The sequence below is a fragment of the Drosophila suzukii genome, chromosome 2L, assembly GCF_043229965.1.
Source record: "Drosophila suzukii chromosome 2L, CBGP_Dsuzu_IsoJpt1.0, whole genome shotgun sequence".
In the NCBI taxonomy this organism is placed as follows: Eukaryota; Metazoa; Arthropoda; class Insecta; order Diptera; family Drosophilidae; genus Drosophila; species Drosophila suzukii.
The window spans coordinates 2,990,198-3,002,455 of record NC_092080.1 but is presented as its reverse complement, the minus strand read 5'-3'; positions in this window follow the sequence as shown (position 1 = coordinate 3,002,455).

Sequence of the window (12,258 nt, the reverse complement as noted above, 5' to 3'; positions counted from 1 at the left end):
CACCGGCGTCGACAAGTAACACAGCACAGGAAATAAATATTTTAGCCTTTCATTTAAAAATGTTATGAATTAAAACCCCAATAAATACTTCTATGTTTTCATTTAAGACCCCAATTTATATAAGTTCACCCTCTCCTCAAATAAAAAAAATTCAAAAATGTCTAAACAAAATTTATAAATATATTATTATATGTATAGTCTTTTATGAAATACATTTGCTTTTTTTCAGTGCTTTCTGGGAGGGCAAAGGGGCGTGGTCACCTATGGCAGTCACTCAAGCGATTTTCAATGCGTTGACAGTTCAGGCTGTCAATCGTTTTGTGTTTTCCAGTGTAGGTGTTACAGTTGTTGACTTGGCTGTTCCCCGTGATTAAGCTGTGAAGTGCAATTGAAGGCATTTCAATTGTTGATTGTCAAGACCCCAAAACATTAGCATAGGCCCAACAAATTGTCCATGGAAATGCGCAAAACTGTCAGGGGCGACTTTAGATTGGTTAGACAAACAAGGGGCACTTGGTTTATTATTTATTTATTTAATGCTCATAAGAAACAGACTTTACTAAGATTTTTAGTTATATAATTTTTTAGAATTACATTTATAAAAGCTACTTCAGTTTAATCATTAAGCTTTGTATTTTCCAATTTCCACAAACTAGTTAGTGACTACAAACCCCCCACAACATCCACAGAAATGGCACAAAAAATGTCCAACATCAAATTTCAATTATCGCAATGGAAAAAGGAAGCTGTCGGAGGGCAACATTCGACGACCCCGAGCAAAAAAATCAAGAAAAGCAAAACCAACTTAAACAAGTGTCTTAAACGGCAGTGAAGCAGCTGGAAAAATGCAAATTCACTGCGGCGGGCGGCAACTGAACACCCAAATGGCCAACTCGCACTGATTTTCACATGGGCAATTAATGTTTCAATAAACGATATTCTAGCAGCAACAAATTTGTAGCAACAGCAACTGTTGCTGCTGCAAGAGCAGCATCTAATGTGGCTGCTGCCGCCGTTTCATGTTGCAACTTGCAACAAACACCAACAAAAAACACTCGCCGGGTATGGAAAATGTTATTGAAATTGGCTTTTTATGTTTATGAAAACGGCCGCCGCAGCTCGGATTCCCATTTCCATTCCGAATCCGATTTCCACTCTCGTTAATTACTGCCATTTTCCATCGTATTTATGCTCACGCCTCGCTCACGTTTTGGCCATCAGCGAATGCGGCGAACATCGCAAACGCGTGCAGTGCGTGAAAATGTTTGCTAATTGCCCGGTTTATAGCCAATTTTCGCCACATTTGGTGGGCGGGAGGTAGCGAAATCGAACACAAATTATGTTATTGTTCCAGTAAAATCCTGTTGCCAAGATTCCCCAGCGGAGGCTTGGATTTCTGGGGAATTTTGTGTGGTTTTTCAATGGAAGAGGTGATTCTGCAATGAATTAGTGGGTGCAACATGAGTTAGGCTGTGTTTAGTTGGTATAAAATTGAAATTCCATTATGAAAATTGTAAAACAAAACATCAAAATCTTTAGTCTGGAGCAGTGGTTGCTAGCAGAAGGAGCTCTAGCCTCTCAAGGGATACAATTTTTCTCTGCTTCCGCTCTGCCACCACACACACTGTAGGCCTCATGAGAGTTGATTGATTTGGAATTATTTAAATAGTCTTGTTTACCAAAATTTATTTAATAACTTTATAACTTTCATGACTTTAAAAACACCAAGCTTTTAGTCAAAAATCAAGCAATTGTCATAAGTCATTAACAAAATTATCTTAGAGTAAAAACTTCCATAGGCTAACAATTTATTATAATATTTAATTCGACAAATAAATATATTAGAATTGCTAACTTTTTTCGCCTTTTACCTCCCTTACATTTTCCCACTTTGCATTGCAAAATCTTCATATGAAAATGTCAGGTCTTGTGGCCATGGGAAGCGCACACATTCCGCTGGCAACCCAAATTCTCAATTTCCCTGCCTCGGCAACTGGAAAATCTCTGCTGCACCGGCAGCAGTTCGGCGGTGGATCACAATTAAGTTGTCTGCCCTTCGGAAGGCAACCTGTGTGATGCCGGCAAGGCTGCCGAAAAAGCGCAACAATCTATAACTATTTATATGGCTCGCCGCATTCCAAGAGCTCCCAGCTCTAAGCCCCAGCAGCCTGCCACATGCAAATCTGCAGTGCAATCCCTTTGTGGGCCACAAACCGGCACTTAGCCCGGCTTTGATTTGAAGTTCGTGTCCCTATGCGAACTCTGGCAGACTGACAAACTGACTGGCTAACACCTTGGACCGCTCGAGTCGGTTCCACCAGTTGCAGTCACACAGAGAGAAAAAGTTGGTGATCTGAAACTAATTTTAAACAGTATTTTGTTATTAAACATCGAAAGAAATTCATGTTCTGAAAAATTCGCGTTTATTGACAAACCCATTCATTGCTTTAATTGACTAAGGTAATTAGATAATATTACTTCTTAATAAAGAACTATGATTGTATATATGTATCGCATCATATATCAAGGAGTTCTTCTTGCTCTCAAGAATTCGGGTTTTCTTTCTTTAAGAATTCTAGTATGGTTATGTATCTGTATATATTTTCCTGTGCAGATCCCTCGGATTGAGTGAGTGATTACAGTTGCTGGCCGGACGGTCGTTCCAACAGGTTACCCATGGGAAATCTTACAAGAGTCGGGGAGAGGAGCCCAATTACCTGGCTACAGGTCCAGGTTTTCTGCTGCTGCCGCTGCTGCTGCTGATTTTGATTTTGAAATTTGAACTTGGGGCTAAAGGTAAAAATTGTTTGTCGAGTAATTGCCGCATAACGAGCTGCAGTCGAAGGCAGCTCTGGAGCTTTTTGCAAATGTCGAGAGACGAGCCTGCGGGCGAAAACAGAGAATCGGGTTGGCGTTGCACTTTGCTCTGGCTCCGGTTGTTGCACTTGCACTGGGATTAAATTGTGGTTAAGAATTCTGATAGTTATACTTTCTAAAAATAATAATATTTAAGTAGCAAAGGCTTATAAATTTTAAGCTACTTTGATAATAATAAAATTTCTAAAGATTATAAAGCAAAGAACAATTGTTCCGAACAAATAATTATATTCTGTTCATATCCATTTGGCATTATTCTGGTATTCCTTATCAGTAATGCAAGTAACAAGCAATGTTTATGGGTTCCCAAAATGGTTTATATTTTATTTACATTTTTTAAACGTCTCTTTCGAATTTAACCAAACAAATGGAAGTAATGATGGTGCTTTGCTGATATTAAAATAAATATTTATTGTATATTTTTCCCGAGTGCCAAATGCTGTTGCAATTGCTGCTGCCCACCACCTTACGTGGTCGCCAGTGCGTCAGAATGGACCAGGTTTTCTTAGCCAGGCTGAACTCCGATTCAGTTCGGTTTCGCTTTGGTGGCAACCAACGCCCCAGCCAAAGTCGTGCAAATACCACAAGCCGCGGCAAAAACCCGTGATAGCCAGCGTCAGGTGCATTTCCATCAGCGATAATGCCATGTTGCAGTTGTTGCTGTTGCATCGATTGCGGAAAACTTGCAACAGGCTGCAGCAACCACAGCAGCAACAGCAACAGCAGATATCGCAGTTGCAAGATCACCAAAGACTCGACTTGGCTGGCCCAACAATTGTCTGAAATTTTCGTTTTCGACTTCAACTGTGTGAGGCATATTATTTGCACTTTATTATCACGTTAGCCAAATGAGCGAAACGTGCAGATCACCAGGGATTGTCGGTTGGGGGGATCACTTGGGGGCGGGTTCAGGGGAAACCCCCAACTTTGACCTTTCCAGGTGGGTGATAGATAAACCAGGGCTACCTCCCCGAGAATTCTTCGCCATCGGATCTCTAATAAAGAGAATGGAGGCGGAGGTGCTGCCACGTGGGCGTGGCCGCTGCGAGGGCGTGTGCCAAAATACCCCCGAAATAAATAATAAAAGAAAAACAACATTTGGCAACTGGAAAACGGAATCTGGTTATCTGGCCAAATCTCTTCGAGGCATTTCACATTAGTCCCAGCTCCGTTTCCACCGGCCAGCAGCGAATTCGGATTTTTGGTTTTCATTAATGCCGGTCAGTCATTTATTATGGTTTCGATTTTATTTTCGGCATTTGGCATATAAATTACAATTATTTGGGTCGGTTGGGTCATGTGGGGGCAACTAATCGGTTTCAGGTGGCGGGGAACAAACCGCCCCTGGACAGGGGTTACCTAATCAACTGGCCCCCTTGTCGTTTAGGATTAAATCTAGTTAAGTGTGGGGTTCTATACCCCAGATTCTTGTAATAAATAAGGGTCTTTCGAATTGATCAATACCAAACTATAATAACATTTAAAACAAGGTGTGAGATTAGATGTCAAGAGTTATACATGCAAGATACGTTTTCAGGCATTTTGGTATAGACTATACTACCTATTCAATCTTATTATATAAATTCGAATTATTTCTGAACTTCTTTTTTTTTATATCTTATCAAACATCCCCAGCAAAAACACATGTATTTTATAAATAATACCCCTATTTACTACTTATAAAAATCTTTCTAAACATAATGTTTTTTGTAAGGGAGAATAACATAACACAAGATAACCTAAACTTAAAGCCTTTAATGTTCGCTATATAACCTGAAATATATTTTTTCAAATAAAATATTACAAAGAAAGTTAGTTAACAGTACTTGGTTCCTAAAATATTTAATAGGATATTTAAAAGAATCATAAGAATCTCACTAAACATTCTTAATTTTTATAAAAGGATAATATGTAAAGCCCCTGAGTTTCGCTTCATAATCCAAAACATATCTTCGTATAAAATGTAACAAAGAAAGTTAGGTAACAACTTGGTTCCTACTAATTTAAGGGGATTCCCTGGCTGTCAGCTGGGACCTCGGCTGCTCACCCCTGAGTTTTCCCACCCACCGGACGGGGGTTTTCCACCCACATCAGCTGTTCTCTCGGCAGCTCTCCCACACACACACATACACGAACAAGGACACACTAACGGCACATTCCCTCACGCAATGGGATTTTTGCCATAGCAACCGGGTCCATCAATCATTATATTTGTCCCTGAAATCAAACGCAAAAAGCATCCTGTGGAACCGGCGAACAGCAAAAGGACGAAGGCGACGTTTCCGGTTGCACATTCCGAAGAGCGAGATGGCGAGAGAGGGCCGAACGAGAGTGAAAACAAGGTCACCAAAGGACCTCAACGGGAGAGAGAGAGAGGAAGAGAGAGAGAGAGCGCGCAGCTGCTGTTGTTATGGCAACCCTCTCCCGCTCTCCCGTTCTCCCTCTCTTAGCCCGCAAAAGGAACGTCCTGCATCCTGTTTCTCCTGTTCGCCTGGTCGACGAAGGCGCCAAAATTCAACATTTTCACTTGTGTGCGTGTTTCGCAGGAGTTTCGCCATCAACTAAATGTATATAAATGTTTGGTGTGGGCCTCTGCGGTTTGAAGGACACTCTGGTTGAGTGGTGGATTTGGAGTTGCTCACTTGAGCAGCGGGCATCGGGCCTGCCCCACCCACCCCCTCCATCCCGGAAACTGACTCCTTTGGATAATCCTATTTGCCACCGTTTTTATGCTCCTTTTTTTGCCTTCGCCTCAAATAAATGTTAGCTGGGATTTAAATTTTATATATTTTTTATAGAGAAGATTGGCTCAAGTGCACGACATAGCGTAGATTTTACTTCTCAAATGTAATGGGCGATCAGAAATGGGCAAAGCGATGCCTCTATCTGGCGGAACACCCCTCATTTTTCCGCCAAAACTTTCCCGCCCACATTTTGCCAACCCCCATTTCTCTATCGCCGCGCACACAAGCGCAGCACACATCACATTATCACAGCGACACGCATTTTAGGCTAACAGGCAACCAAAACGGCCAACAGCATCACGCATACTAAACTAACGGTGGAATGTGGGTCTCCCAGCAGCATCCCCAGCAGTACCACCCCCAAAAATAAGCCCAGTGTCCCCGAAAAAAGAAATGGGTACACACTTTCTCTATACGCGCACGCGGGAATATTCAACTAATGCCTAAGTGGGGGAGTTAATGGGGCGAGGGGGCGTGGCACTCCAGTAGCGCACACGGACACGCAACAGGGATACGAGTTGCGGATGGTGTAGAAAGCGGAACAGCAGCCCAGGATCCCAGAGGAGGTGATTCCGCGTATTCCCGATTTTCGATGATTTAGTGGAGCGGGAGGTAGTCGACACAGAGTTACCACTTTATAGGGTTGTCATTTAGGGAAGTTTACCAATAATATAGGAGATTTACGAACATATACCAACTTTATTATCTGGTTTTATCATACAGGTAGTGGTTTTCTATATACATTAAAAATCTGTATTTCATTATATCAAACTCTTTTATTAAGTACTCTTACATATCATCAGAATTATTATTTAACTTAATTGCTTTTATTTACTATTATATCAAATATGTTCTTATTTTCTATACTTGATATTTAAAGATTACTATTTCATAACAATGACAACTTAAGTTTGCTAGGAATTTCCTTCAAATCACCTATCATCACTATAAAAAAAAAATTCCATTGAATATTTCTTTTAAATCACTAATCATCAGTGTAAATTAATCATTTGATTATTTGTAATTAATATTTTTAAAACGTTGGTATTTGTTTATACATATATTTTTCACTTAATGTAAGCTTTGCCGAAAGTACCATACTACCCCAACTGTTTGGAAAAGTCAGCGGTACTACCTGTGAACTGGAACCTCCAGCTGTCATAATTTCTGCTAGGTGGGTGGACGTGCGACACTTGCTGCAAAGGGGAGAGGGGGACGCACAGATTTTCCCCTGTCGATAGAGAGGCACTGCATCTCCGGCTCCGGCTCCGACTCCGCTGGCCAACTATTAGCTAACGGGCACCCAGGAAGCCCGCGTTTCCCGTGCTTTTCCCATTACGTCACGCATTTTCCGCCCGGCGACATCGATTTTCACACGCCTCTTGGGAAATGATAAGAATGCCAAAAGTTCCAGGCCAACATAAGCGTGCGCAGTTGGCTGCTAACTCACATATCCTTGGAATGCTAGGCATCCTTGGAATCCTTGGCATCCCGATGCTGGGGTAGGTCATAACTGAGCTCCGCTCCTGTTCCCTGCATACCGAACGCCATCGATCGATGGAATTTTCTTTATACGCCCGCTGATAAGAGTGCGTGGGAAAAGCTGCCAAGGTTATTAGTGGGTGTGTGTGTTTGGGTGAGTTCATAAAAAACCGAAAAGTGCTTGGGTCTGATAAGGGGGGCTGATTAGGTGGAGTGCCACTTGAGATAGGGCATAGTGAGCGTTCAAGATTGGGGATTATTCAACAAGTGGCATTGCTAATGTTATGGTGAATCTATTAACTTAGATACGGTATTAAAAAATACAAAAGACGCTACATTTAATTATTAATTATTATATAGGAACCTCTCTTTAAATATTATTTAAAATAATTATATTATATTAAGTTATTATAATTCAAAATATGTGACGGTAATTTGGAAAATATAATAACACATGTGTAGAAAATAAATTGAGGGCTTCAAATATTGTAAATGTGATTGTAAAATATTTTTGTTTCTGAAAAAATATGTTATCTGAACATACCTTGTGGAAGAACTTATAAATTAAATACCATTAGTATATTGTACTTATATTTAAAGGATGGAAGCTCTCACATTCACCTTGTCTAGGGCTACAAATCGTAGAAAAACAAACTCAACCTATCTTTAAATGAGTAACGCAGCCCCACATCTAGATAGAAAGAGGCCATCCATCTGCGACGTGGCACTTTCTAAGGCGATCTCCGGATGCCTGGATGAACCTGATATGCCCGCTTATGACATTAAATCCGTTACAAACTCGTGAACCGACTGACTGGGGACTTGCACAGTTCACAGTGGATAGAATTGGAGAAAAGTCGGCAACCTGGCCAGTGAGTTCGTGACGTGGCATCAACAGTTTGTCATTAAACATTTCGACAATAATTTGCTTTGTGCTCGCATTTATATATATAAGTACTGCTCCTTTGATTCGACTTCCCGACTACCCGAATTGTAACAGTAGACGACGACCTGGACTGGAGTCGCAGTCTGAAATTGTTATGGCAGGTAATTTACATAAAAGATAAGTGGATCCATGCAGCACACTGCACAATTATTATGGGACCTGTCTATTGTGCGGATAGTTGGGGACTGGAACTCAGAGTGGGACTTAAACCGAAGGCCCCAACCACGATCTTTCCTACCCCTTTGTTATTGTAAACAGATATGTGTATTCTGTTTTTTTTCAGGTCGGGAATGCTGCGAGTGACTTCCTAAAGGCATTAAAGGTATCAAGACTTGTCGCTGCCCCGAACGCCTTGTTATGCAAATCCCAGGTGAGGTTGCTCAGGTTGCGTATACGACGTGTGTAGCCATAAGAGTCTATTGAGAGTAGAACCCCCCCACCCTTTCGATAGACAATAACCCGGCAGCCCTGACCCGCTTAGTTAGCGTTATCGACATCGTCGCTCCTTCGCTCGTCGTTTTATTCGCCAATAAAACAAATTAAAGTCAACATTTGACGGCGGTTAGGACCTGAAGCTACTCGCCTTGAAAAAGCGGCAGTTACAATGGATTTCTATTTCAGCCCGATACCGATACCGTTCGCCTGACTCTGACTCTGACTCTGAGCTGGAAACCCCGACTTGGCGGCTTATCAGCCGACCGAAATCGATGGCGCGACCGTTTGGCAATAATATTTTCGTACTTAGTAACTGCAATTGTTTGCCCGCAGTTGCACTTTTCCACCGCATTTACAGCCTTTTCCATTCAGCCGTTCAGCATTTGCATTCTGCGTTCGCCTGCCTGACAGTGAATAATTTGCCATTTGCCTTCGATTCTGCGTTCCGTTTTTCCCGCTTTTAATTCGGCCTAATGACTTGGAAAAGCGCAAAGTTGAGCCCTTGGCCAAACAAAGCCCAAAAGGAGTTGGCTCTGAAAAATGGCCTAATGAGGGAATGGGTAAACATAACTGATTTATCAAGGAAGTTGCATAACATGAAGGGGTTTCCGATTTAGGTCGATGATCTCAGGAATTCTAATCAATTTATTTTATAGAGCTTAAAGTATTAAAAGTATCTTTTATATTGATAAAAGTACTACTTTAATCTCTGGTTTCAAGTCACCTTCATCTGGGTCACTCCACCTCCAGTCTTAACCTACCACATCGCCAGTAAATTCCGAGAAATTGTTTGACAATGCAGAACTCTTTCTCCATATATGCAAGTCTTATCACCTGAGCCTTTCAGACAGATTTCAAAGAATTTTGATTTGCATTCCCTTTCAGGAGAGATGACTATTTTAATGAATCCGATTCGAGTTTTTGAGGATAAGGTCAGATGAGCTGATGATGGAACACGGTTTCTAGATCACGTAGCCCTCGATGGATGCAGTTTTCCCCAAAAAGAAGTCGAAGTATTTTCGACAGCTGCTCTGGCCGATGATTTCATCAATTTCATCAGCCGAAAAACATGCAAATGGATCGCATAGTAAGCGGTAGTTGAAAATTGAAAGCGATTAACGATGCGGTTGAAATAATGCAAATGGAGTCGCACAATCCGTAGATCAGGCCACATGGGAAAGAGTCATTGCCTTGCAAACTATTGCAGTGCTCACATTTTTGCTTGCCCATCTAATTGCCTGACTTGAGAGCCATGAAATTCCTACTCGGGATCGGTTTTGTTGAGGTAAGGGTACAGTCAAAACAAAACAAACAATTTTAAAATATTTTTAAAAAGAAAAAACAATAATAATTCTAAAAAAATGTACTGAAAGGGTTTCGTATTTACCATATAAAATAAAACATAATATATATTTTAAAAGTAGAGAATGAACTTAGGCAAGGGTATTAGGTCAAATATAAACCTCCTAATAAAATCGGACTTTTTAAGAAGATACATTTGCTATTGTCACCTTAATAACTTACTGTGTAGCGCCCTTGAACCCTGTGAACTCAGCCCCAGTTTTCGGAGCCTAATTTATACACCTAACAGCTTTTTAGAATTCTGATTGCATTGGTCTGCCTGCAGACTTGTCCCAGTCCCACTCGAAATGTGTCGTATATGCATGAGATTTTTGGCGCCTGAAAAATTAGCATACGAAATTCAATCACTCTAGCGAAATGCAAATCCTCTAATGCAGATAGCTCGAAAGGTGCCAACAAGTCGGTAAAATGCCTTTAATGCGCCTTGACTGCTGTTCAACTTTTGGCATTGACATGTGCCAAGGTTTGCTTAGGATTAGAATGAAACTACACGCAGAAAAGTTTATAAAAATATCCCCAACACACTTAAATCTTATGGAGTATCAGGGTTTTTTGGGTTTTACTAACCAAAACTTGTCATGATATTGAGAAGATCTTTCTTTTAAATATTTTTCACAAAGTAAATCCTTACTTTTCTCAAAATCTCTGGCAAATGGCTCGCGTTTAGCGCCATGCGGGCGCAGCATGCGAAAAAATCCTCCATTTGGGTTGATTTCTCGCATTGAGGTGTTTTGTTGGCCAACGCCAAACATGTGCTGGCCACATGCCCCGTTTCGATCCTGTTTTCATTACCAATCTCAAGCCTGTTCAGGCGAAGGTGTGAACATTCTGAGGACTTGACCCAGGGCCTTATCTACACAAGAAAAAATCTTTTATAAATCAGTCGCAGTTCATTTAAAATTAAAATTGCTCCCTAAAACATATAAAAACCTACAAAATATCAAAAAAAATTTCTATATAAAACGTATTTTTTAAAACATGTTCATTGTTAAGACAACTAAGTCCTTTAAATGTTTTTTTGAGTTCTTCTATAATATTATTTGATATTATATGATATGATACTCTACGATATGATAACGTAAGATACGATTGAATGTGATATGAAATTATTTCATATAATGATATGATAGGTATGTTAATATAAATATATATATGTTTTTTCCAAAGGTGGAATTCCAATTTCGATATTTGTTCTCGGTGTAAGAATGATAACTGTCGAATCTATGGTGTTGCTGCGAAGTCCCACGTGCAGTTCCCTCTCACCTCGGTACTACCTTCGACTTCGCTGGGCTCTCCGTTTTCCCATGAGGGAGTTCTCCGGCCATCTCCCACACATGGCACACCATGGAACTCCAACTGCGGAGATGGGAAAACAAACAGTACTGGAATGGACTGGCCAGTTGGTCACACATGTGCTAGCATTTTGGACCCGAGCACGTACTATTCGTAGGTGCGAGTCCTTGGATTCCCGGCTGCGCAGTTCCCACACATCCTGGCCCGGAACACATGATAATGTAGCTGTGCTTTTCCCGTAGCGCCAGGCGTGTCCAAATGTTTTGTTGCGGAATTCCTCAAGGCAAGAAATCTCGCACACATTACGAGAAGAGTCGGCGCTCGCGAAAAAAAGAAGAAAAACACACGAGCCAAAGTTACATATGTTGGTTAGGGACATCTATTCAAGAAATTTCCATGCTGCCCGAGAAGGGATTCCCTGGTAGGCGGCGTTTTCCCACGATTTTATAACTGGGCTCGACTTTCCACATATATGTATTCCCTATTCCCACAGCGTCCTAATTTCTCCATGTGTGTGCTGGGAAATCGACCGTGCCCTTGGTTTTTTGCCTTGCCGGGGAAAACTCTGATTCGAGAATGCTCGAATTGCTGATTTTCCAACTGAGAACGGGACATGTGGCCGGTAGCCAGTGCCACTCAGCACCGACTAATGCTAATGGCCAGAACACCGCGGTCATCTCGAGTGCACAGGTTGTAAAGAGGCCACACCCGCGACCCTTAAACCCGGACACTTGACTTTATGCGCCGGCGCAGCAGCGGCAGGTAGATAGAATGCGTATATAGTCACCTCGTAAACAGGTAAACATTTGCCAATATCTCACGCTGACCTCTGACACGTGTCAGGTGTTTTTGTCGTGGATTCAGGCAAGTGTGAAGCAGCCTACTACCTGTTGAGGCAATCTTGAATATGAAAATGCCACAAACCGTGGCAAATGGGAAACGATAAGTAGGCATCTTAAGCAAAGATTGGCCAATTACTTAGGATCGGTTTTCTTTTATAAACAGCATAGTTGCTTCCGTCGCTTAGGATGTAGAGTGTAAACAATGATGTCTTAATTATATTTTAAATAAACTACAGAACATTTAATTTAAAAGGAAAGTCTTATTATATCATAATGG